The sequence below is a fragment of the Hyperolius riggenbachi genome, chromosome 3 (genome assembly GCF_040937935.1).
Source record: "Hyperolius riggenbachi isolate aHypRig1 chromosome 3, aHypRig1.pri, whole genome shotgun sequence".
In the NCBI taxonomy this organism is placed as follows: domain Eukaryota; kingdom Metazoa; phylum Chordata; class Amphibia; order Anura; family Hyperoliidae; genus Hyperolius; species Hyperolius riggenbachi.
This window is the reverse complement of record NC_090648.1, coordinates 437,561,514-437,588,551: the sequence shown is the minus strand read 5'-3', so window position 1 is coordinate 437,588,551 and position 27,038 is coordinate 437,561,514. Positions and strand designations below refer to the sequence as shown.

The 27,038-nt window shown below is 46.0% G+C and overlaps 1 long non-coding RNA gene across 2 annotated transcripts in view; it reads left to right on the top strand.

Annotated features, from left to right (window-relative positions):
• Positions 1-27,038, top strand: part of LOC137564194 (uncharacterized) — a 139,917-nt gene that overhangs the window by 89,482 nt on the left and 23,397 nt on the right. For both annotated transcript variants that reach the window (XR_011030547.1, XR_011030546.1), the window contains one exon: positions 18,702-18,822. This is a non-coding gene — a long non-coding RNA (uncharacterized lncRNA). The remainder of the gene's footprint in view (positions 1-18,701; positions 18,823-27,038) is intronic.

Below are 27,038 nucleotides of genomic sequence, written 5' to 3'. Positions count from 1 at the left end.
AGAAAAAACGTGCAATGATGTCGGCAGATATGCCCAGAAAATACGTGCAATGATGTCGGCAGATATGCCCAGAAAATACGTGCAATGATGTCGGCAGATATGCCCAGAAAATACGTGCAATGATGTCGGCAGATATGCCCAGAAAATACGTGCAATGATGTCGGCAGATATGCCCAGAAAATACGTGCAATGATGTCGGCAGATATGCCCAGAAAATATGTGCAATCATGTAGGCAGATATGCCCAGAAAATACGTGCAATCATGTCAGTAGATATGCCCAAAAAATACGTGCAATCATGTCGGCAGATATGCCCAGAAAATACGTGCAATCATGTCAGCAGATTTGCCCAGAAAATACGTGCAATCATGTCGGCAGATTTGCCCAGAAAACACATGCAATCATGTAGCAAATTTGCCCAGAACATACATGCAATCATGTGGCAGACCTGCCCAGAACATACATGCAATCATGTGGCAGACCTGCCCAGAACATACACCTGCTAAAATAAATAATAAAAAAAACCATTTACTCACCTGCAGCAGCAGACCTCCTGTCCCAGCCTCCATCCGGCGCGCAGCTCCCATGGGTAGTTGGGTGGATAGGTAGGTAGGCAGCCGGGTGGGTAGGTAGGTAGCCCTTAGCCGGGTGGGTAAGTAGCCTGGTGGGTGGCTGGGTAGCCGGGTGGGTGGGTAGCCTGGTGGGTGGCTGGGTAGGCGGGTGGGTAGGTAGCCTGGTGGGTGGGTAGGTGGGTGGTTAGGTAGCTGGGTGGGTGGGTAGGTAGCCTGGTGGGTCTTTAGGTAGGTAGCCTGGTGGGTTGGTAGGTAGCCGGGTGGGTAGGTAGGTAGCCTGGTGGGTGGGTAGGTAGCCGGGTGGGTGTGTAGGTAGCCGGGTAGGTGGTTAGGTAGCCGGGTAGGTAGCCGGGTGGGTGGTTAGGTAGCCTGGTAGGTAGGCGGGTGGGTGGTTAGGTAACCGGGTAGGTAGCCGGGTGGGTGGTTAGGTAGCCGGGTGGTTAGGTAGCCGGGTGGGTGGTTAGGTAGCCGGGTGGGTAGGTAGCCGGGTGGGTGGGTAGGTAGCCGGGTAGGTAGCCGGGTGGGTGTGTAGGTATCCGGGTGGGTAGGTAGCCAGGTGGGTGGGTAGGTAGCCGGGTAGGTAGGTAGCCGGCAGGGTGGTTAGGTAGCCGGGTGGGTAGCTAGGTAGCCGGGTGGGTAGGTAGCCGGGTGGGTGGTTAGGTAGCCGGGTGGGTGGTTAGGTAGCCGGGTGGGTAGGTAGGTAGCCGGGTGGGTGGTTAGGTAGCCGGGTGGGTGGTTAGGTAGCCGGGTGGGTGTGTAGGTATCCGGGTGGGTAGGTAGCCGGGTGGGTGGGTAGGTAGCCGGCAGGGTGGTTAGGTAGCCGGGTAGGTAGCCGGGTGGGTAGGTAGCCGGGTGGGTGGGTAGGTAGCCGGCAGGGTGGTTAGGTAGCCGGGTAGGTAGCCGGGTGGGTGGGTAAGGTAGCCGGGTGGGTAGCTATCCGGGTGGGGGGCCCGACTCCTATCCTCCCTCACTCACCTCGGGGCCCCCCTCCCGGTATGCGCGGCGGCCGGCGGGAGAGCAGAAAATACAGGAAGTCTCCGGCCGGGACTGCAGCAGACGCTAGAGGCAGCTGCCGCTTGGTCTCCGATATGTCTCCAAGTTGGAGACATATCGGAGACCAAGCGGCAGCTGCCTCTAGCGGACAGGAGTCTGGGCCCCCCAGGTTAAAAAAATTAAAAGCAAAAAAACCAAAAAAACCCTGCAATACTTAATGAGCCCCTGAAGCAGTGGAACTTCAGGGGCCCTCGTGCGGCGGCACGGCCTGCACGGCCATATGTCCGCCACTGTAACACATATATATCTTATTAACATTCACCCAGTGTCTTATAACCGTTTATGTATTTGTCCACCTGTGCTCAAGGTATGACAGGTCCTCACCAAATGTTGTAGCTGTCAAATAACAGACAGCACCAAAGTCATATCAAAGACTCCAGTTTCCACATAAGCAGTGTTAACTGTCACCTCCTTATACCAGGGTTGCCAAGCGTCCGTCAAAAGACGGACTGTCCGTACAGAAGCTCTTAAAATAGAACTGTCCGTACTGCCCGTATTTCCTGTCCGTCCAAAAGTGCATAAATTATTCCAATCTATTCTGCGCATGCGCCTTGCGCTACGCGCGCTGTTTTTCCCCCTTCCCTCAGTCTCCCCTCAGCCGCCCTCTCCTCCCCGGGTGTCCCCTCCAATCAGCTAACCTCTTTTTGGCGCCGGTGTCACTCGCTGCCCAATAACAGATGCAGGGAGGGAGCCGGCCCAGCCCACTCTGAGCACAGCAGCGAGACGAGAGTCACGAGGAGGAGGATGGCGAGGAGAGGAGTGCGTCACACGGACGACAGCCAGGTCGGAGCTGAGGTCGCAGCACAGACAGCACTCAGGCACGCAAACACAGCCGCCGAGCCACGCAGCAGAGCCGAGCAGGGCAGGAGCAGACCAGCAGCAGCCGACCGAGCACAGGAGCAGATCAGCAGCCTGACTCTGAGCCTTGGCAGAGTGAGTCTCAGTCAGTCAGTCTACAGCAGACTGATTGGAGCCCGTCCCACCCACAGTCCAGCAGGCGCAACCTGCCAGGCTGCCAGGAGCGACCAGACCAGGCCAAGGAGAAAAACAGCCAAGTCGAGTCGACCCAGCAGCCAGCACACTAACTGTGAGTCTCTGCGAGGGAGAGAGAGGCACCCCTGGGAGTGGGGGCTGGGAGTCTGTGGGACTGGTTGGGGGACCAGGCGGAGAGTGAGTTAGTTGGAGCCAGGGCAGGGAGGGAGACAAACAGCCGACCAAGCAGTCTACAGCAGACTGATTGGAGCCCGCCCCACCCACAGCCCAGCAGCCGCCACCTGCCAGGCTACCAGGAGCGACCAGACCAGGCCAAGGAGAAAAACAGCCGAGTCGACCCAGCAGCCCAGCACACTAACTGTGAGTCTCTCTGTGAGGGAGAGAGGGGCACCCCTGGGGGCTGGCAGTCTGTGGGATTGGTTGGGGGACAGGGGAGACTTAGTTGGAGCCAGGGAGGGAGACAAACAGCCACCCAAGCACACTCACTGTGAGTGTGAGTCTCTGTGTCTGTGTGAGAGAAAGAGGCAGTGGGGGCTGGGTGTCTGTGGCACTGGTCTGGGGGTCCAGTCAGTGGGAGACAGGGGGAGACTTAGTTGGAGGAGAGGTGCTGTGCTGGCTGCCTGTCACTGGAGGGGGAGAACTCACATAACCCACCCATACAGTCAACATTATCTACTTACACTATAATTCCCTAACAGCCATAACCCCCTTACCATACAGACAACATTGTCTACCTGTCCTGCACTATCATTCCTGACAACCATAACTCACATTACATTACCCACCACCTATCATACAGTCCCCACCAGGCCCACCAGAGGAACTTAATGACAAAGTGCTTCACGTTTACAATTGTGTATAAATGATTTAGTCAGTGTTGGCTCATTGTAAAATCTTTCCTCTCCCTGATTTACATTCTGACATTTATCACATGGTGACATTTTTACTGCTGGCAGGTGATGTCAGTGCAGTGGAAGGAGATGCAAAACAATATCAGCCATACAGTGTCCCCGATAATCCGTTTGGGAAAACATTTCTCATGGGAAAGAGGGTATATCATATCAGCTACTGATTGGAATGAAGGTCAATTCTTGGTTAGGGCCTGTTTCCACTACAAGCAGAAGCCAGCTACTGACTCCGCCCCCTGACTCCGCCCCCGTCCGTCCAAAACTTGGGGTGTCCAGATTTTTTTGTCCAGCAAAAATAAGAAATTGGGTTGGCAACCCTGCCTTATACATGCACCCAAAACCAGGTTTCACAGGTCCTCACTATATGTTACAGCTGCCAAGCAACAGACAGCAAAAGGCACCTATTTGTATGCATGAAGCAACTCCACCATCACACGTGGCCTCTCACCTGATCCTCTGCTGCCCACGTTATACGACAGCAATAGCGCTTATGGTTTCCTCAGGCAAATACTCAGACAGCTCAGCCTCGGCAGGATGGATCACTATTCCCAGCAGCAGCGCTTGCAGCCTTACATATCACGCTGCATGCCTAGTAACTAAAAGAGCTTCTTATAATGTAAAATGTATAGTTTATTTAAAACTTTAAAAGTTTAGTACTCACATTTCCAAGGTAAAAGCACGCTTATCACAATGCAGGTTCTCTCATGCCGACTTAGCCAAGCCTTTAGCTCCGCCCAACGCGTTTCGTACATCCGTACTCATCAGGGTCTGTTATTTGACAGCTACAACATTTGGTGAGGACCTGTCATACCTTGAGCACTGGTGGACAAATACATAAACGGTTATAAGACACTGGGTGATTATTAATAAGGAATATATCTGTTAATACAGTATCACGCTATGGTTTTTTCTTTTTTTTTCTTCTTTCGTTTTTTGAGTGATATCACTGCAAGAGGACGGAGTTGGCACATGAGAGCGCAAAATTACTGGAGACATTTTTGGACTGTACACAATATGCTTGGTGATTGATAAAATAAAGTTTATATTTATATGTGTGAAATTGTTTGAATACTGTATAATAGTGGTTATAGTGAGCGCACAGATACATAGATACTAATTTTTAATCTTTCTATGCAACTTGAACAATCATAACTAATCGGAAGGCGATTATCGATTGTTCACATTTACTGAATGATTGTTTCTTCAAATTCGATCATAAAATAAATCTTTTGGATCGATTTTATCCTACTTAACAATCAACCAAAGAATCATTCCTTACCTATTGCCGTCATAAACGGAAAATTTTCTATAGAATTCGATTGTAAAAATCACATTGAAAGTTAAAATTTTGAAAATGGGCTGAATCTCTCACCTGTCGCTCACTTTCCAGATCCAGGGAAACAGGAAAGATATCTGCTGTATACAAGATGCCGATTCAGATCTGTTACAGAAGAAGAAAGGCATATATTTATTACAGGCAATGTTTACAATGACATTTAAAAGCAAAATAAATGCATGCCGGTGGCGTAGCCGCTGGGAGATTTGGGCGCAGGATAAAGCCGATGTCTGGCTCACCCTGCTCCTGCACAAGTCCCCGGCTGCACTAATTACTATTCCCCCTCCAGGTCGCCGTGGATGGTGGGAAATGATGTAATTCGGTTTCCAACTACTGCTGGCGGCTGAATTACAATGTTTTAAAGGTAATTTGAAATCCGCCTTTTGACGCCACACAAATTACTCACTGAGCGCAGCAATAGCTGTAATTCCTACTACGGCCTATGGTGGCGCCTGCTGCACCCAAACCGCCTGCGCTGTTTTAACAGCGCTCAAAATAAATGGTTTGTTCGTGGTCTTAATCCTTCAATGCAGAATAACGGGGGATCCTGGTAACCTTATAAATAAAGAAACCACTAAAGAGACACTCTGACCTGAAGAAAATGTTTTGATGTAGTTAGTGGCCCAGCTTATCTTTATATTTTCTATTCAGCACGGCCTTTTCTCCATCAGTGCCTTAAAGTGACACTTACATCGAGTTCACCAGAAAATAAAGTACAACACCAGCCTGCTCCCTCACATATCCCTGTTGATCCAGAGGAAGGCGAAAAACCCTTATAAGGCATGGTCCAATTAGCCCAAGGGACAAAATTACTTCCCGACTCCAGATGGCAATCAGGTAAAATCCCTGGATCAACACCACTGGGCATTACCTAGTAACTATAGCCATGGATGTCTTTCAACTCAAGGAAAGCATCTAAGCCCCCTTTAAGTGTAGATATAGAATTTGCCATAACTACTTCCTGAGGCAATGCATTCCACATCTTAATCACTCTGAGGGCTGGAACCCACTAGAGCGATTTTTTTGAGCGTTTGGGGAGCGCTTTGAATCGCTAGCACTTTCCCTAAACGCCCTGCCAATGTAAATAAATGTAACAGATTCCACAGTAGTGATTGCGAATAGCAAAATCGCAATCGCAGGACATGCAACATTTTGAAAGCGTTTGCGCTTCAATGTAATGTATTGAAGCACTGGCAAATCGCTCATGAATCGCTACACATAGCGATTTGAGTGTGATTGTAGACTGTAATTAAAATATGATACATTGAAAGGACCAATCAGAATTAAAATCACTAATCCAAAATCGCTACACAATCGCAGGCAAAAAGCTTACACTTTTTAAAATCTCTCCCAAAAGCGCCGGAAAACGCTCATGAAATCGCTTACAAATCACTTATTAAAAACGATAGAGATTGTACTAGCGATTTGCGATTTGTAGTGAGTTCCAGGCCTTACTGTAAAGAACCCTTTCCTAAATAAACAGCTAAAACGTTTTTCCTCCATGCGCAGATCATGTCCTCTAGTCCTTTGAGAAGGCCTAGGGACATAAAGCTCATCCGCCAAGCTTTTATATTGCCCTCTAATGTATTTATACATGTTAATTAGATCCCCTCTAAGGCGTCTTTTCTCTAGACTAAATACACCCAGTTTATCTAACCTTTCTTGGTAAGTGAGACCTTCCATCCCTCGTATCAATTTTGTTGCTCGTCTCTGCACCTGCTCTAAGACTGCAATATCTTTCCTGTAATGTGGTGCCCAGAATAGGAATATTCCATATTCCAGATGTGGCCTTACTAGAGAGTTAAAGAGAATCTGTATTGTTAAAATCGCACAAAAGTAAACATACCAGTGCGTTAGGGGACATCACCTATTACCCTCTGACACAATTTCGCCCGCTCCTCGCCGCATTAAAAGTGGTTAAAAACAATTTTAAAAAGTTTGTTTATAAACAAACAAAATGGCCACCAAAACAGGAAGTAGGTTGATGTACAGTATGTCCACACATAGAAAATACATCCATACACAAGCAGGCTGTATACAGCCTTCCTTTTGAATCTCAAGAGATCATTTGTGTGTTGCTTTCCCCCTGTTCTCATGCACTGAAGTTTCAGGCTGCTTGTTTCTTCCTGCAAACAGCTTTGCCCTTGTCTGTAATTCTTCAGTATGTGAAAAAGCCCAGCCAGCTCAGAGGACGATTTATCCAGCTTGTAAAAGATAAGAGAGAAGCTGCTTAATCCTAAATAACACACAGGCATTGTGCATAGAGGGGCCTGGAAGGGGGAGTTCATAGCAGAACCACAACACTGAAGAACTTGGCAGCCTTCCAGACACAGGCCGACAAGTCTGACAGGGGAAAGATACATTGATTTATTACAGAGACAGTGATAGTATAAAGTGCTGCCGTAAGCCAGAACACATTAGAATAGCTTTTTGAACTTGTAGGATGATAAAAAACAGGATGCAATTTTTGTTACGGAGTCTCTTTAAACAGGGGCAATATTATGATAGCATCTCGAGTTTTTATTTCCCTTTTAATGCATCCCAAAATGTTATTAGCTTTAGCTGCAGCAGCTTGGCATTGAATACATGTATTTAACTTGTCGATGAAAGCAACACTGCTTTCTACTGCATCTACTAGGTCATCAATAAATAAATTGAAGAGCAGTGGACCCAGTACAGACTCCTGTGGGACCCCACTGCTAACAGTCACCCATTTTAAGTATGATCCATTGACCACAACTCTTTGTTTTCTGTCCATTAGCCAGTTCCTTATCCATGCACACAGATTCTTCCCCCAGTCCTTGCATCCTCAGATTTTGCACCAGACATTTTTGGGGAACAGTGTCGAAGGCCTTTGCAAAGTCCAAGTATATCACATCTACAGCATTCCTAATATCCACATTATTGTTCACTACCTCATAAAAGCTGAGCATGTTAGTCAAACAGGACCTGTCTTTAGTAAACCCATGCTGATGCTGAGAAATAAGATTATTTTCTACTATGAAGTCATGTATCGTATCTCTTAGTAACCTCTCAAATAGTTTGCATACAACTGATGTTAAGCTTACTGGTCTATAATTTCCTGGATCAGATTTTTTGCCCTTCCTAAATAATGGGAAAATGTGGGCTGTACACCAAGCTACTGGGACTCTGCCAGTTGAAATAGAGTCACAAAAAGATAAGATAAAGGGGTTTATCTATAACTGAATTTAATTCCCTTAGGACCCGAGGATCAGGGGAGGACTGGGACCTTTTGGCCTGGGGGGAAAATACAAACTAGAGGCCCGTTTTCACGGCAGCCCCAGCCCAAATGACATCACACACGTGCCCCACGTGCTATATGCCAGTAGTCACATGGGAAATACAGCAAGGACACTCGAGGGAGAGCATGACTGGTAAAGTATAAATGCACTGGCACCGGGGGGCACATAATACATTTTGAGTTACAACGGTTTCTTTCTCTTACACAAGTCCTGCAAGCAGCCCTTCTGGAGTCTAGGGACTGTCTGCAAGCAGCCCTCCCGGAGTCTAGGGACTGTCTGCAAGCAGCCCTTCTGGAGTCTAGAGACTGTCGAAAACTTTTCAACCTAGACAATATCTTATGTAGCTGTGCACATGCAGTTAACAATGGTGAGAGACCAGACAGATTTTTTTCCCACGGACCCTGCAGGCAAGCCTCTGCTCTGTATCATGCTGTGTATATTTACTAGCTTGCCCGCCCTGCAATTGCTCCTTAATTGGGCGTTTATTTCCCTCATTCAGCCTAGTATTTCACATTGCCTTACACAAAAACCTGAATTCACCAGGCACAGTGCCAGCCCTAAATCATTAAATGAGAGGCAGCCTGGGGGGAAATCTCACCCCTTCCCCCCTGGCCAGTCCTCCCCTGCCGAGGATGCATGCCATCCGGGCCAGGTGCCTTGTCTTTTTTTCATTTATTTAGTCTTACCTTCACTTCTTCCTGCGTTAAGTATTTAATATTACAATTGGAAGATTGAGACTTTTCTGCATCTGTAATTTGCAAGTGGTGTTTCCGTTGAGAAGACAGAAGCAAAGAAAGCATTTAATAACTGCCCTACTGCGGTCATCCATCATTGAGTTCCCACCCTCATCCTTTAGGAGTCCAATACAGTCAACCTTTCTTTTTTTAGAGTTGATGTACTTGTAAAACTTCTTTGGGTTAAATTTGATATCCATAGCGATTTGATTTTCAGCTTCAATCTTTGCCAGGCTAATTTCTTTTTTTTACAACTTTTATTGCACTCCTTATAATTGCTTAAACGGTATAAAACCATGACATAATATTCAATAAAAACATGTTTTCCTACTTTTTATATGCCCATACGGTTATCATATTTGCATTTGTGCATAAGTATTATTATTCATTTAGAAATTACAAGTTCCCAAAAGTACAGTTTTTTGCTTTGAGAGCTGACTTTGCATTTTGTTCATAACTGGTTTTATTCCTTATGTATTGAAGGCAGACATGCTTTGAGTGTCTTTCTGTGTCCAGGAGCTTCTGCACAGTCAGAGAATGTGTCACGTTCCTCACTTGATACAATTAAGTAAACACAAGATGACATTATCTAAACTTTGGATACGTCCAGATTTCTCATTACTGAACTTTGAAGTTCTGTGTGTAACCCTTTGAATGCTGTTCTAGTAAAAAAAAAATGCTGGTTGTATATAATATGCTGTAAATAAATTTTTAGAGCAAAGAAGAAATGCTGGGCTTCATTCCGCTTTAATTCAGCCTTAATCCACCATTGAGTTTCCTCCCTCATCCTTTAGGATCCCAATACAGTCAACCTTCCTTTTTTTTTAGAATTGATGTACATGTAAAACTTCTTTGGGTTAGATTTGATATCCCTAGTGATTTGATTTTCAGCTTCAATCTTTGCCAGCCTAATTTATTTTTTAAAACTTTTATTGCACTCCTGATACTGAAGCGAAAAAAAACAAAAACAAAAAAGGTATGCTATATAATGAATTGTATGTGTAGTACAGATAATTAATAGAACATTATTAGCAAAGAAGAGTCTAAGAATTATTTTTAATTTCAGTTACTTTTGCTTTATAACATAGCATCATTCTCTAATATTTGCAGTTTACAAACTACACTCAGCATTTTAAACTATGAAACAGAGCAGCTATTGACGCTTTGAACTCCCCTGCAGTAAAATCTAATCTGAAGTTGTCTTTCACTGTTTATTTGTTGCGTAAGTGCTTCAAAAAACAGCACTGTAGCTGACCAACGTTTGGTCGGAGAGTTCAAAGAAGCTCTTTTGCATAGATAACAAGTGACATTTCTTAACTCTTCCTGCACTGGAAACAATATGAGGCTCATATATGTGCTAATACTGTTCTATTTCTTAGCTGTACTACACATACAATCCATTATATCATACGTTCATTTTCACTTCAGATTCCCTTTAATGCTATATGACTGCTTTACTCTGAGAACTGAGACTCCTATTTTCTGATCCTGAAGTTATTACTCTGACAGTCTGAGGCTTGGTCACCTGACCCATGTCTGAACTCCTCCTGATCTTTGCATGCTGACTGGCTGCCCTTCTTAATGTCAGTACATACAGAGTCGGTTCTAGCCCAAAGGCAAACATTTTGAAGACGCCCCCTGCTGCCCACCTGACTACCACATGACTGGATGTAGGAAGCATGAGGGTTGTTTAATAGTGATGATCGGAATCTGATAATTACGATTACACTTAATTTTGCGTACATTTTCACAAATATGGCCGTACGTAATTATGATTTGAAAATTCAATTGCTTTTGTGTAATTTCTAATTTTGTGTCATTTTATGCCAATTTAGCAGTTAATAGCAAAATCCCCATACATGGTCAAAAAGACCTTATAGTTTTTGAGAAAATTGTTTTGTTTTTTTTTAATCAAAATTTTACATTCATAATGGTGAATTACAATGCAAAATTTCAATTATTCATGCTTGTAAGAATTAAGGCATACATTTCTTGCTGTATAGAACCGCACATTTACTTTGAAGAACCACTGTTTTAGCCAACGACTGGATATTCAGAGTTCTGCTTTAAAGTGGAATGAAACCCAGCATTTCTTCTTTTCTCTAAAAGATTATTTACAGAATATTATATACTACCACCATTTTTTTTACTAGAACAGCATTTAATTAGTTAAACACAGGACTTAAAAGCTCCCTGCAGAGAAAGTTGGACGCATCCGAACTGGAGATATAGTTATCTTGTGTTTACTTAAAGAGAACCCGAGGTGGGTTTTAAGAATGCCATTAGGACACAGAGGCTGGTTCTGCATACAATGTTACTATACTATACTATACTGTGTACTATACTGTGTCTCCCCAGGCCCCTCCCCCACCCCCCGCTCTGCTGTCCCCCACAAATAAAACCGCCATACTAGCATCACACTGATTGGAGGGAAGGGACACAGGCAGGGAGCAGAGCTATAGAGGAGGCGGGGGAGAGGCGACGACAGACACTCAGAGGTAAACAGCCTGCTAGCGACACCCTGCATGTCGCTAGCACGGCGGTTTTATTCATGGGGGACAGCAGAGCGCAGTGGGGGCCTGGGGGGGCACTGGTCATTGTATGCAGAACCAGCCTCTGTGTCCTAATGGCATTCTTAAAACCCACTTCGGGTTCTCTTTAATTGTATCAAGTGAGGAATAACACATTCTCTAACTGTGCAGACTCTCCTGAACACAGACAGACACTCAGAAAGCATGTCTGCTCAAAATTCAAGATGAATAAATCAGTTATGAATAAAATGCAAAGGCAGCTCTCAAAGCAAAAAAATTGTACTTTGGGAACTTGTAATTTCTAAATTAATAATAATTTTTATGCACAAAAGCAAATATGATAACCGGCATATAAAAAGTAGGAAAACATATTTTTATTTAATATTATGGCAGGGGTTTATATCGCTTGAAGACACACTTATAGAAGAACAATTCTGAGGATTTTAGTAGAACATTTTGCTTTGCAAGGAAGGCCACAGAAATGTATCAGTCCAAATTAACTGATGTTCAGGCTGGTAGCAGGGTAAACGTAAGTGTCTTCATTTTTCTATATGTAAACAAAGACCAGCGAGTACATAAACAATTCCATTCCTGGAATGTATGGTACAAGTCACCGGAAGCTCCAATTTGGTATAGGTCCTGTGGCATGATGCATAGTGTGTCTTATCAACCACATGACCTGGCCAATAGCCACCATCTGTGGTCTCCGAGATGTAATTGATAGAGATGGCCCGAACGGGGAAGAGGCGAACTTCCAGGGTTCGCGATTGCGGAGAACCGCAAACTTTTCCGTAAGTTCGGTTCGCCCCCATAGTGCATCATTAGGGTCAACTTTGACCCTCTACATCACAGTCAGCAGGCACATTGTAGCCAATCAGGCTACACTCCCTCCTGGAGCCACCCCCCCCCCTATAAAAGGCAGGCAGCGTCAGGCATTGGACTCACTCGTGTGCCTGCAGTAATTAGAGAAGGCAGAGCTGCTGCTGCAGAGAGAGCTGTAGGGAAAGCTTAGTTAGGCTCTTGTAGGCTTGTTAGCTTGGTCCTTGCTGATTCTTATTGCTAAAAAAGCACCCCTCAACAGCTCCTTTGAGAGCTAATCTTGTTCTTGTGATCAATTTATTTTTTTTTGTGTGTCCCACAGACACTTGTGTTGCATAGACAGCCTTGGTTATTCCTACTGTGCCACTGCCAGGCCCTGCACATTCAGTGACTACCTGTGTGTGTGACAGGTGTGTGTGTGTGTGTGTGACAGGTGTGTGTGTGTGTGTGTGTGTGTGTGTGTGTGTGTGTCAGCTGCACATTTGTAATCCCAGTCACTGCACCTGTTTACTGTTTAGTGCACCTACCTACCTATACCTACGTGAGCGCACGCATTAATACCACCAGTCATTTGCACCTGTTCAGGGTACCTGTGTGTGTAAAAGGCAGCTGCACATTTGTAATCACAATCACAGCACCTGTTCAGTGCACCTACCTATCTATACCTACATGAGCGCACGCATTGTTAATACCACCAGTCAATGCACCTGTTCACAGTACCTGTGTGTGTGTGACAGGTGCACATTTGTAATTCCAATCACTGCAGTGCATACCTGTAACCTGTTCAGTGCACCTACGTGAGCGCAAGCAGTGTAATATACGACCAGTCATTGCACCTGTTCACGGTACCTGGGTACCTGTGTGTGACAGGTGCACATTTGTAATTCCAATCAATGCACCTGTTCACTGTTCAATGCACCTACCTACCTACGTGAGCGCAAGCAGTGTAATATACCACCAGTCATTGCACCTGTTCACGGTACCTGTGTGTGACAGCTGCACATTTGTAATACCAAATCCCTGCATACCTGTTCACTGCACCTGTGTGACCGCACGCTGTTTAGTATACCAGTCCGTGCATACCTGTTAACTGCACCTGTTGGACAGCTGCACATTGTATTCTAATGCCAGTCACTGCTACCTGTTCACTGCACCTGTGTGACTGCAAATTGTATTAGTTAAGTCAGTGCATACCTTTCACTTCATCCCCCCCCGAATGGACAAAACAACAGGCAGAGGCAGACCCAGAGGCAGGCCACCCGCCAGGTCTGTTCGAGGTCGTGCTGACGTGATTTCGTGCGGCCCTGGCCCACAGTACAGTGCTCAGAAGAGGGCACGTCCCATCAACTCCCAAGTTTGTCAGGACGTGGTTGACTATTTAACACAGAACACCTCATCTTCCGAATCCACCAGTGCTACTCCAAGTACCACATCCGCTACATTTGACACTTCGCAGGAGTTATTTGGTGGGGAAATCACTGATTCACAGCCATTATTGTTACAACAAGATGAAGGCGCTAAGCAAGTTACAGCACATCATATGTCTGAGTTAGGCGACACTATGGATGTAAGGTGTGAGGAGGAGGAGGATGAAGTACCTGCTGTTGGTGCAGTTTTGGAGGTGTCTGATACAAGCGAAGCTTTTGAGGATGAGTATGCTGATGATACTGCCATGAATGCCACGTGCGATCCTAAGAGACACGATGACCAAGGGGACAGTTCAGAGGGGGAGTCGGAGAGGAGTAGGAGGAGACGAGTTGCTGAAAGAAGCAGGGGGAGCTCGTCATCAGAAACAGCTGGTGGCAGTTTCCGGCGCCATGTATCGCCACCTATGGACAGCCAGCCAACATGCCCTTCAACGTCAGCTGCTGATGCCACCATAGTGCTATCACCCCAGGGGGGCTCAGCGGTGTGGACATTTTTTTGTGTGTCTGCCAAAGATCAGAGCAATGCCATCTGTTCTCTCTGCAACCAAAAATTGAGCAGTGGAAAGGCCAACAGCCGCGTAGGGACAACTGCCTTACGAAGGCACATGGAGAAAAGGCACAAACTGCAATGGGAAGACCACCTGAGGAAAAGCAGCACACAAAAGCAAAGCCACCCTCCTTCTCCTCTCCCTCCTTCAGGTGCATCATCTTCAGCCGCTTTCTCCCTTGCACCTTCACAATCACAGCCACCCTCCTCCACTCCGCCTCTCACCTTGAGCGGTTCCTGCTCCTCTGCCCACAGCAGCAGCCAGGTGTCCGTGAGGGAAATCTTTGAGCGGAAGAAGCCAATGTCTGCCAGTCACCCCCTTGCCCGGCGTCTGACAGCTGGCTTGGCGGAACTGTTATCCCGCCAGCTGTTACCATACCAGCTGGTGGACTCTGAGGCCTTCCGAAAATTTGTGGCCATTGGGACACCGCAGTGGAAGATACCAGGTGTCATCTCTGGCACACAGCGTTGGGTCAAGGGTCCATCTGACCACGGATGCCTGGTCTGCCAAGCACGGTCAGGGCAGGTACATTACTTACACAGCCCATTGGTTTTTGTGACCCTAGGCTATGACCTCTTTGGCCTAGGGGCCCGAAACTCCCCAGTCATGATCCCCCTAAGAGTCCCTACAATGCTAGAAAATGTGCCACTGCTGGGCCATCACCCTTTGAAACAATGTGAGATTTTGGAAAGTGAAATAGGAGGCCCAATGAAAGCCTATAGGGAAATTTAGCACTTTTGCACCCCTGTAACTCTGGTTTGCAGAGATGTAGGGAACCCAACATTGGAGTGCAAGCAGGGGCGTAACTAGACATAACTGGGCCCCCCTGCGAAACTTTGCATGGGGCCTCCCCACCCCCACTGCTTTCTGCACAGGAAAACTGAGGATCAATGTGTTTTTCCCATGTAGATAACACTTTTGACAGGCAATCTATGCTACCCCCAGATCTACTTACCCGGGGCTTCCTCCAGCCCCTTGTAGCCAACAAGTCCCTCGTCGCAGCTCTGCTCCCAGTACATACATACACACACATCCGTATTATTCTACTACATGAGAGCATATGCTTTAGATTGTAAGCTCACAAGGGCAGGGCTCTCACCCTTTTGTGTCATGGAAGGTTATTAATTTAGTTGCTTGCACTTTGTTAGACATTTATACATTTTAGTCATCATGTTAAATCAAATTGTAATCAGCAGTGCTGTATTTTGTATCACTGTTCATATTTGATGTATATCATTGTCTGTATCATTATGTATCCCTTGTTTGTTTTCTTACATTGTACAGCGCCACGGAATATGTTGGCGCTTTATAAATAAATAATAATATGCTATATGGAGGAACAACAATGACATGCTGAACATAAGATATAGTATTCACTGTAACTTTGGCAAAACATTCAGAATGTCACTGATTGATACTGTAATTACAGGATCTTGGACTCAGTATGAGACAACAAGCTCTCATTGAGGAAGGGACAGTCAGACATCAATCTTACCCACTCCACTGTGTCCGTAATCAGACACCATAAGGTCACTAGCCTGTGTGTGATAATCTAGGAATCTCTTCTGAGAGATTAAGGCTGAATAAGGGTTAAGGCATGTACACACGCCTGATTCATTCAAACGACGGGTCATCAAACCCACCCGCGGAGTGGCCTTTCTGCAGACAGTTCGTCGGATTGGTCAAAACCAGCCTTATCAGCCTGCCGACAGACTGTACACATGGAGAAACTGTCGGTAGAACAGGCGCCCCGCAGGCGGGTCTGACGACTCATCATTTGAATGAATCAGGCGTGTGTACGCGCCTTTAGTCTACAACTTTTTTTCAACCTGTGACTTCTTTGTTTGTAACGTTGTACATGAAGTTATCAGAACTTTGCTGCAGTGTGAGACAGATGTTTTTTTTTTTACTAACCCTAGGGAGCAGGGACAGTGTACACATTCCAAAGTGTGTATGATTCCTTCTCTGTGTGGTGGACACTTGCAGTCAATATAACAAAGGTAGAGAGCAGAATACGTTTTCTCTCCATGCCCTTAGTTGTCAGTCTCTCAAACTTCCCCCCCCCATGGGGCCCCCTGTGGCTTCTGGGCCCCCCTGCGGAGGCATCCCTTGCAGGGTCTATTGTTACGCCCCTGAGTCCAAGTACAACAATATGCCTTCTACCTGCGTGAGATTCAGACTTTGCTAACGGCCATGGCTGCGATTTATGTTCGTCAGAATCGCCACCATTAACATTGCCAAAATGAACAGGTTTTTGTGACCCTAGGCTATGACCTCTTTGGCCTAGGGGCCCGAAACTCACCAGTCATGATCCCCCTAAGAGTCCCTACAATGCTAGAAAATGTGCCACTGCTGACCCATCGTCCTTTGAAAAGATTTGGGATTTTTAAAAGTGAAATAGGGAGCCCAATAAAAGCCAATGGCAGAATTCAGCACTTTTGCACACCTATAACTCTGGTTGGTTATCACCCGCCGACTTTAGCAGTTAATAGCAAAGGCCCCTTACATCCTAGCAATACCAAATTTGCAGGATATGTTAAAAAGATAGCAGGAAACAATATTTAAAGGATTTCCGAGGCCACAAATTGGAAAAAAGTTAAATACCTTTTCATAGTCCAGATCCATGGAGGACGCCATCCGCGCCCTCCCGTTCATTCCGTCATGGCTCCCGACCCCTCCGAGCGGGTCAGGTTCTCATTCCCCCCCTCAATATGGCAGCCACAGATTGCCGCGGCTGTGCAGTCCGCATAGACGCGATTACGGCTGCGCAGCTCTAGGCCCTCCTCCCGATACGTCCGATGTATGCACGCATATTGATGGTGCGGCGGGAGGAGGCCATAGAGCTGCTCAGCCGCAATCGCATCTTTACAGACTGCGCAACCGCGGCAATCTGTGGCGGCCATATTGAGGGGGAATGAGAACCCGACCTGTTCGGAGGGGTCGGGACCCGACCTGGGCCGGTATTACTACGGGAGCCATGGCGGAATGAACGGGAGGGCGCGGATGGCGTCCTCCATGGATCTGGATTATGAAAAGGTATTCAACTTTTTCACATTTGTGGCCTCGGAAGTTTTTAAAAAAAAAAATAATTTTTTAAAATAATTTTTATGTGCTGAGTGTGGGAAATCTGAAAAAAAAATAAAATGGTGTGGGGTCCCTCCTCCCGAGCCTCTGTAACCCCTTGTCCCCAATGCAGGCTGGGATAGCCAGAATGCGGAGCCCCGGCCGACTGGGGCTTCGCACCCTGAGCTATACCAGCCCGCATGGTCTATGGTATGGGGGGGCTCTGGGGGGTGGGGGAGGGGTGAGGGGAGACAGTTTTCTTTGAAACTCTAAAATTGATTTTCTCAAAAAGTATAAGGTTTTTTTGAAAAAAAAAAAATGTTTTCCTCTTGTTCTCACTATTCCACTTTTTCCCCCCACTGAAAAAACTCAGGTGTTACCACCTCGAAACATCTTTTCCATCACTTTTGTGGCCAGCATAAATGTTTCTAGTTTTCAAAGTTCGCATCCCCATTGAAGTCTATTGTGGTTCGCGGACCTAAAATCGTAGGTTCGGGCCATCTCTAGTGTGTACACACTTTAAAGATTCATGAAAGATCTTAGACCAATTTTACCACCTTCCATGTAGTATGAGAGCCATACTCTACACAGTCTATTCTATTGAGCTGAACTCACCATCAGATAAAAATCGTTGATGCTGCACACAAGGATGTTGTACACATTCAAAAGATCAGTATCTGCAAAAGATCTGTTCCTGCAAAAGATCCGTTCCTGCAAAATGCATTCATAGTCTATGGCCCTGATTCACAAAGCGGTGATAACTCAGTTATCACGCCTAAAAGACTTTAGGCGTGATAAGCCGTGCAAAGCTGAGTTATCACCGATTTGTGCTGCTCTTGGACGCTGCGCGAAGCATGGTACACTGCGCGCAAAACTTTGCGCGCGGGAGATCGCGCGAGTTTCTTCTTATCACGCCTAAACTGAGTTTAGGCGTGATAAAGGGCTTTTCACAGGCGTGCAAACACTTTGCACCGCTTTGTGAATCAAGCCCTATATCTGCAGATCCTCATACACACCTTGTTTGACATTCATCTGCATATCTGACAATCATCTGCAGATCTGAAAATCCATCCTGGTGGATCTGATCTGCAGATGAATGTCTGTTAAACAAGGTGTGTATGAGGATCTGCAGATATAGACTATGAATGCATTTTGCAGATACTGATCTTTTGAATGTGTTACAGCATCTTTGTGTGCAGATCTTGCAAAGATTTTTATCTGATGGGGAGTTCAGCTCCATAGAATAGACTGTGTAGGTATGGTTCTCATACTACATGGAAGGGGGTAAAATTGGTCTAAGATCTTTAATTTATCTTTCAAGCGTGTACACACCATTTGATTTGGAACACTGCTAATTGTCATTCTCAATTCCTTGGATTATTTCTTATATCCCTTTCCTGTTTTATAGAGTTCAGCTACCTTTCTCCACATATCGCTTTACATTTCTTTCTCCAGGATTTAGAAACCAAAGAACATCAGTGCGGCACTGGACGAAAGATGGAAGGGTTTGTCAGGAGTCCAGAGACTTATTTGACCTTTTATACACACCCACTAATCACAAGCTAACAGATCACAGGTGAAGATGGTTACCTTTAATGGGAGTAAAAACAGTTGTTTGACAATAAATGGCTTCAGCCAACCACTAAAGGTGGGTACACACGTCAGATAAAAGTCTTTGGAAAATGAAAGATCTTAGACCAATGTTACCCCCTTCCATGTAGTATGAGAGCCATACCTGCACAGTCTATTCTATGGAGCTGAACTCCCCATCAGATAAAAATCTTTGCAAGATCCTGGATCTTCAGATAATTGTCTGATCTGCAGATGATGGTCCGTTAAACAAGGTGTGTATGAGATCTGCAGATATCATAGACTTTGAATGCATTTTGCAGGAACGGATCTTTTGCAGGAACTGATCTTTTGAATGTGTGCAGCATCTTTGTGTGCAGCATCTTGCAAAGATTTGTATCTGATGGGGAGTTCAGCTCCATAGAATAGACTGTGTAGCGTATGGCTCTCATACTACATGGAAGGGGGTAAAGTTGGTCTGTGATCTTTCATTTTCCAAAGACTTTTATCTGACGTGCGTACCCACCTTTACCATGAGTGAAAGAAAAGTATTTGTATTATTCATATTCTATAAAAAAAAAATGGTTAAGGGCTCATTCACACTATGAATTGCAGTGAGTTTTGACTCACTGCACATAATGTGAGTTTTACATGGTAACATGAAAGTCCATAGACTTATTTTTTCATTCACACTACAACAGTGAGTTGCTGTGCAGTGCATTTTAGCTCGTTGGGGTGATTAAGGTCCGGTTCACACTTGTGTTTTGTGTGAAACCGGGCTGTACGTCCGGGGGGGGTCCGGGTCCCGTACTGATCCCTCAGGATCCGGTCAGATTGCGGACAAAAAAAGTATCAGTTCAGCATCCGGAAAGTAACACTTCCGGATTGCCGATACTGTACTTTAAACAGGCGCGGCAGCACAGACAGGCATGGGGGGAGTCGGGGACACAGCGCACACAGTACAGGACAACAGCCCACAATACAATAATAAACATACCTGGGCTGTTGTCCTGTCAGCGCTGCCGTCTCTCCCCCCCTCTCCATCTGTCCATGCCTGGATCCCCCATGTGGCAAAGGAAGGACGGGTATTGCCAGTGTGATGAGAAACTTCCGTTTCTCATCACTGCCTATTGTGCGGGGAAATTGGTCAGGTTCCTGGTCAGGTGCGGCGGCTGGAGCCTGCGTTCCGGAAAAATGCTGCATGTTGGAAAAATCCTGAACGCAGCCCGGACCCGGATCCTGACAGACGGACGGGAGTGAATGGATACATTGAATAACAATGTATCCATTCACATCCGGGTCCGTTTGTACAGTATACGGTGCGTTCCGGGTCCGGGGAAACCGGACCTGGAACGCAAGTGTGAACCGGGCCTAAGGCTGTAGACACACTAAGAGGTTTTAGAGTGCTTTTCTGACCATCAGAGCTTTCTGAGCATTTATTAAAAATGCTCCGATTGACTTAGAGTCAGAATAGTTAGGATCGCATCAATTTTAATGCAAGTCAGAGTGGTTTAAAAAACAAAGACAAAAAAAAAAAACCGCTCAAAGATCTGATGGTCAGAAAAGCACTCAGAAAGCGCTCATAGTGTGTCTACAGCCTCAGACCCATAGAAATGCACAACTCACAAACCAATTCATGAGTTTTTGTATTTCAACTCACTAGTGCGAATGAGCCTTAAATAATCTTAAATTCTGCCAAGGTATATAAACTTATGAGCACAACTGTAGAAACACTGGGAGAAGTGAAAATAAAACAAAAGTATTGTGCCAGTCTACACAGTCTTAATTCACCCTTTCACCATTCGCTGGGATTGCTGCAGAAAAATCCAGTGTTCAGTATTATATTCCAATGTTACTGCTGCGCTCTCCAGACCTGAAACACACATATGAGCTCCACATAGGGTGATACCATTCAGATTAAGTTATTATTATCCAATGCCTCCACCTTAGTGCCTCTGTGTGACTAAAAAATTCCCAAGTGTCACTCTCCCTGGTTGGCACATGTCCCCTCTCTTTATAATGCTCAACAGATGTTCACCACCTCAGTTTCCAGGTGGATCTTAAGCAATATTGAGGGCCAGCTCTCTCCGGGGCTTATTTCTGCGGAAAAAAAAGACACTTCCACATATAGTATTGCTCCAATAATCACACACTGTATGCTAAAAAGACCACCGTGGTTCCGTGATAACACCCAGTGCTTGTGCCAATCCACACACTAACATGCCAATTAGCTCACCAGATGCAGCCCACCTCTGACTATAGGTGGATAACTCACTTAAGATATCTTAAAAATTCTCTCGATAAAACACGTGTGGAATTTTTTAATCGAGAGAATTTTTATTGGAATAAACAAGGAGACCTCAAGAAAGGGAGCTAAAAGTGTACAAGTTCCGTGTTTTGCTGACCGGAGATATCTTAAGCGAGTTTCACCGTCTAACAGTCTTTTGAATGGATGCGCCAACACAGGATGTCTGCGGGGGACCATTAGAAGCCCCGAGTAAGTTCAGCTCATTTTCCCCCGACCCCCCTACAGTATCCCTTTAAGATCCACCTGGAAACTGAGGTGGTGAACATCTGGTGAGCATTATAAAGAGAGGGGACGTGGGCCAACCAGGGAGAGTGACACACAGATGCACTAAGGTGGAGGCATTGGATAATAACTTAATCTGAATGGTATCACCCAATGTGGAGCTCATATGTGTGTTTCAGGTCTGGAGAGCGCAGCAGTAACTTGAGAAGTGAAAATTTTACCTAGAAGCAGAAACTGTTTGGTTAAAGGGACCCTGAGCAGTAAGAATAAACAAAATTGGTACTTACCTGGGGCTTTCTCCAGCCCACCGTAGGTCGTGAGGTCCCCCGGCGTCCTACTGGCTCCTTTCCCGGTCCCTCCGCCGCATCGGCGAACACCCGGACCAGGTGTCGGGCTCCCACTTCCTTATCGATGACGCTCCTCATCATCACGCTGGCCAACGTGACAGTGCTGCGCATGTGTGATTAAACCGTGCATGCGCAGTAGTCACGCTGACCGCAGTGATGACGAAGAGCATCACTAATAAGGAAGTGGGAGCCAGACACCCGGCCTGGGTGTCGCCGGTGCGGAGGGACCTCCCGACCTACGGTGGGGTGGAGAAAGCCCCAGGTAAGTACCAATTTCATTTTTACTGCTCGGGGTCCCTTTAACCACTTGAGGACCACAGTGTTAAACCCCCCTACCGAGCAGGCTGTTTCGCTGGGCTGTGCAGGCTTTCAACCTCCTGCACAGCCCAGCTATGGAGCCCAGCGATCGGACTCACCTTTTTTTTGTCTCTTAGGGGACATGCCGCCGGAGGTGTTCGATCGCTGTGGCAGAATTTTTTCTGTCTAGGCTGTTTCACCCTCCCTCCATGCACTAGAATTGAACAGGACGGCGATCTGTCCTGTTCCGCCTCTCAAAGGCATCAGCCTATGAGAGGATGGCGATCCCCAGCCAATCAGAAGCCGGGGATCGCCGATCTCGTACAGCATTGCTGGAGACCGCAGCGCTGTACGCATGTAGACAAAGGGGATATCAGGCTAATCACGGAGCTCGGCTCAGTGAATGGGAACGATCGCGCATGTGCGCAGCTGTTCCATGGGAAACTGCAACTCCAGGACTTGACGCCAATTGGCGTTAGGCAGTCCTGGGGCTGCCGCCGCGTTCACGCCCATTGGCAGGATGCAGTCATTAGGTAGTTAAAGGGAACCTAAAGTGAACAAGGAGGCTGCCATATTTATTTCCTTTAACCCGGGGGTGCCCAATAGGTCGATCGTGACGTTCGGCCGCGTCTTCTCAAATTTAGCTGCTGCTGTGTTGCAGCCTGTGAAATTTTATGAAGCCGCGCTGTCAGAAAAAGCTACTGAGCACCTGGCTGAAGGGGAGAGGAGCGAATAGTGAACATCCCCTCCCCCTCCTCTATGATGCTGTGCATACCATGAGGCCACGCCTCCCCCAGGTCCCACGGGTCTTCAGAGGCTAACGCTCCTCTATCTTGTGAGGAGAAGAGTGCACAGAGGCCAAAGGCTTTGCTGCCAGGGTAGGCATATAGCATCAATTTTAGAGCTCCTGGGCTCTGCAGTTTTGAAAGTAGCTCGCGAACCGAAAAAGTGTGGGCACCCCTGCTTTAACCCCTTGCCGACCGCTCCACGCTAATTGGCGTGAACGCGGCGGCAGCCACAAGACCACTCCATGCGCAGATCACGCGCACTAATGATGGAGCTCCGCTCCACCTTCAGTCTCCTAGCAGCAAACACCGCTCGGATTCAAAAGACTGTTAGACGGTGAAACTATTAACATTGTACACAGCTGCGATTTACAGCAGCGCTGTACTGGAGACAGCCGTGTGACACGGCTGTCCCCGTAGCAATCACAAAAGTGATCCGCTGTCATAGGTTGAAGCCTATGACAGCCGAACACGCTGATTGGCTGGCCTGGGGAGGGAGAGAAGGTGGTAAAATAAATAAAAAATATATAAATATAATATATCATTACTTTTTAAATAAATTTAACAAACTTTGGGGGCGCAATCAGACCCCCACCAACAAAGCTCTGTTGGGGGGGGGGGGGATATCACTTGTGTGCTGCGAGCCTTAAAGCGGCAGTTGCCCAATTATCAAAAAATGGCCTGGTCACTAGGGGGTTTACCACCGTGGTACTCAAGTGGTTAAAACAATATCTGTTGCCTGGCAGTCCTGCTGATTCTCTGCCGCCAATACATTTAGCAAATGACCCAGAACAATTATGCATATCACAGGATTCTGACAAGATTTGGTGCAGGCTTGTTTCAGGTGTACAGTCAGATACTACTATTGCAGCCTCCACATACATCTCGCTTCAGGTTCACTTTAAACATATGACACTATCACAGTTTATTCATCTATAAATATTCCAGGCTCTGAATTAACCACTTGAGGACCGTGGGCTTTACCCCCCCTTAAGGACCAGGCACTTTTTTCCATTCAGACCACTGCAGCTTTCACGGTTTATTGCTCGCTCATACAACCTACCACCTAAATGAATTTTGGCTCCTTTTCTTGTCACTAATAAAGCTTTCTTTTGGTGCTATTTGATTGCTGCTGCGGTTTTTACTTTTTATTATATTCATCAAAAAAGACATGAATTTTGTCAAAAAAAAATGATTTTTTTAACTTTCTGTGCTAACATTTTTCAAATAAAGTAAAATTTCTGTATACATGCAGCACGAAAAATGTGGACAAACATGTTTTTGATTAAAAAAAAAAAAACCCATTCAGCCTATATTTATTGGTTTGGGTAAAAATTATAGCGTTTACAAACTATGGTGCAAAAAGTGAATTTTCCCATTTTCCAGCATCTCTTGACTTTTCTGAGCACCTGACATGTTTCATGAGGGGCTAGAATTCCAGTATAGTGTAAATACCCCCCAAATGACCCCATTTTGGAAAGAAGACACCCCAAAGTATTCACTGAGAAGCATAGTGAGTTCATAGAAGATATTTTTTGTCACAAGTAAGCGGAAAATGACACTGACAAAAAAAAAAGTTTCCATTTCTTCTAACTTGTGACAAAAAAAAAAAAATGAAATCTGCCATGGACTCACCATGCCCCTCTCTGAATACCTTGAAGTGTCTACTTTCCAAAATGGGGTCATTTGTGGGGTGTTTACTGTCCTGACATTTTGGGGGTGCTAAATTGTAAGCACCCCTGTAAAGCAGTTAGGCTGCAAAAAAGTGCCACACATGTGGTATTGCTGTACTCAGGAGAAGCAGTATAATGTGTTTTGGGGTGTATTTTTACACATACCCATGCTGGGTGGGAGAAATATCTCTGTAAATGACAATGGTTTGATTTTTTTTTTTTTTTTTTTTTTTTTACACACAATTGTCCATTTACAGAGATATTTCTCCCACTCATCATGGGTATGTGTAAAAATACACCCCAAAACACATACTACTTCTCCTGAGTACGGCGATACCACATGTGTGGCACTTTTTTGCACCCTAACTGCGCTAAGGGGCCCAAAGTCCAATGAAACCTTTAGGATTTCACAGGTCATTTTTGTTTCAAAACTACTCCTCACGGTTTAGGGCCCCTAAACTGCCAGGGCAGTATAGGAACCCCACTAATGACCCCATTTTAGAAAGAAGACACCCCAAGGTATTCCGTTAGGAGTATGGTGAGTTCATAGAAGATTTTATCTTTTTGTCACAAGTTAGCGGAAAATTGATTTTAATTGTTTTTTTTTCACAAAGTGTCATTTTCTGCTAACTTGTGACAAAAAATAAAATCTTCTATGAACTCACCATACTCCTAACGGAATACCTTTGGGTGTTTTCTTTCTAGAATGGGGTCATTTGTGGGGTTCCTATACTGCCCTGGCATTTTAGGGGCCCTAAACCGTGAGGAGTAGTCTTGAAACCAAATGTCGCAAAATGACCTGTGAAATCCTAAAGGTACTCATTGGACTTTGGGCCCCTTGGCGTACTTAGGGTGTAAAAAAGTGCCACATATGTGGTACCGCCGTACTCAGGAGAAGTAGTATAATGTGTTTTGGGGTGTATTTTTACACATACCCATGCTGGGTGGGAGAAATATCTCTGTAAATGACAATTGTTTGATTTTTTTTTTACACACAATTGTCCATTTACAGAGAGATTTCTCCCACCCAGCATGGGGATGTATAAAAATACACCCCAAAACACATTATACTACTTTTCCTGAGTACGGCGGTACCACATGTGTGACACTTTTTTGCAGCCTAGGTGCTCTAAGGGGCCCAACGTCCTATTCACAGGTCATTTTGAGGCATTTGTTTTCTAGACTACTCCTCACGGTTTAGGGCCCTTAAAATGCCAGAGCAGTATAGGAACCCCACAAGTGACCCCATTTTAGAAAGAAGACACCCCAAGGTATTCCGTTAGGTGTATGACGAGTTCATAGAAGATTTTATTTTTTGTCAAAAGTTAGCGGAAATTGATTTTTATTGTGTTTTTTTTCCACAAACTTTTGACAAAAAATAAAATCTTCTATGAACTCGTCATACACCTAACAGAATACCTTGGGGTGTCTTTTTTCTAAAATGGGGTCACTTGTGGGGTTCCTATACCGCCCTGGCATGTTACGGGCCCAAAACCGTGAGTAGTCTGGAAACCAAATGTGTCAAAATGACTGTTCAGGGGTATAAGCATCTGCAAATTTTGTTGACAGGTGGTCTATGAGGGGGCGAATTTTGTGGAACCGGTCATAAGCAGGGTGGCCTTTTAGATGACAGGTTGTATTGGGCCTGATCTGATGGATAGGAGTGCTAGGGGGGTGACAGGAGGTGATTGATGGGTGTCTCAGGGGGTGGTTAGAGGGGAAAATAGATGCAATCAATGCACTGGGGAGGTGATCGGAAGGGAGTCTGAGGGGGATCTGAGGGTTTGGCCGAGTGATCAGGAGCCCACACGGGGCAAATTAGGGCCTGATCTGATGGGTAGGTGTGCTAGGGGGTGACAGGAGGTGATTGATGGGTGTCTCAAGGTGTGATTAGAGGGGGGAATAGATGCAAGCAATGCACTGGCAAGGTGATCAGGGTTGGGGTCTGAGGGCGTTCTGAGGGTGTGGGCGGGTAATTGAGTGCCCTAGGGGCAGATAGGGGTCTAATCTGATAGGTAGCAGTGACAGGGGGTGATTGATGGGTAATTAGTGGGTGTTTAGGGTAGAGAACAGATGTAAACACTGCACTTGGGAGGTGATCGGACGTCGGATCTGCGGGCGATCTATTGGGGTGAGTGGGTGATCAGACTGCCCGCAAGGGGCAGGTTAGGGGCCGATTGATGGGTGGCAGTGAGAGGGGGTGATTGATGGGTAGCAGTGACAGGGGGTGATTGATGGGTGATTGACAGGTGATCAGTGGGTTATTACAGGGAAGAACAGATGTAAATATTGCGCTGGCGAATTGATAAGGGGGGTCTGAGGGCAATCTGAGCGTGTAGGCGGGTGATTGGGTGCCCGCAAGGGGGCAAATTAGGGCCTGATCTGATGGGTAGGTGTGCTAGGGGGTGACAGGAGGTGATTGATGGGTGTCTCAAGGTGTGATTAGAGGGGGGAATAGATGCAAGCAATGCACTGGCAAGGTGATCAGGGTTGGGGGTCTGAGGGCGTTCTGAGGGTGTGGGCGGGTAATTGAGTGCCCTAGGGGCAGATAGGGGTCTAATCTGATAGGTAGCAGTGATAGGGGGTGATTG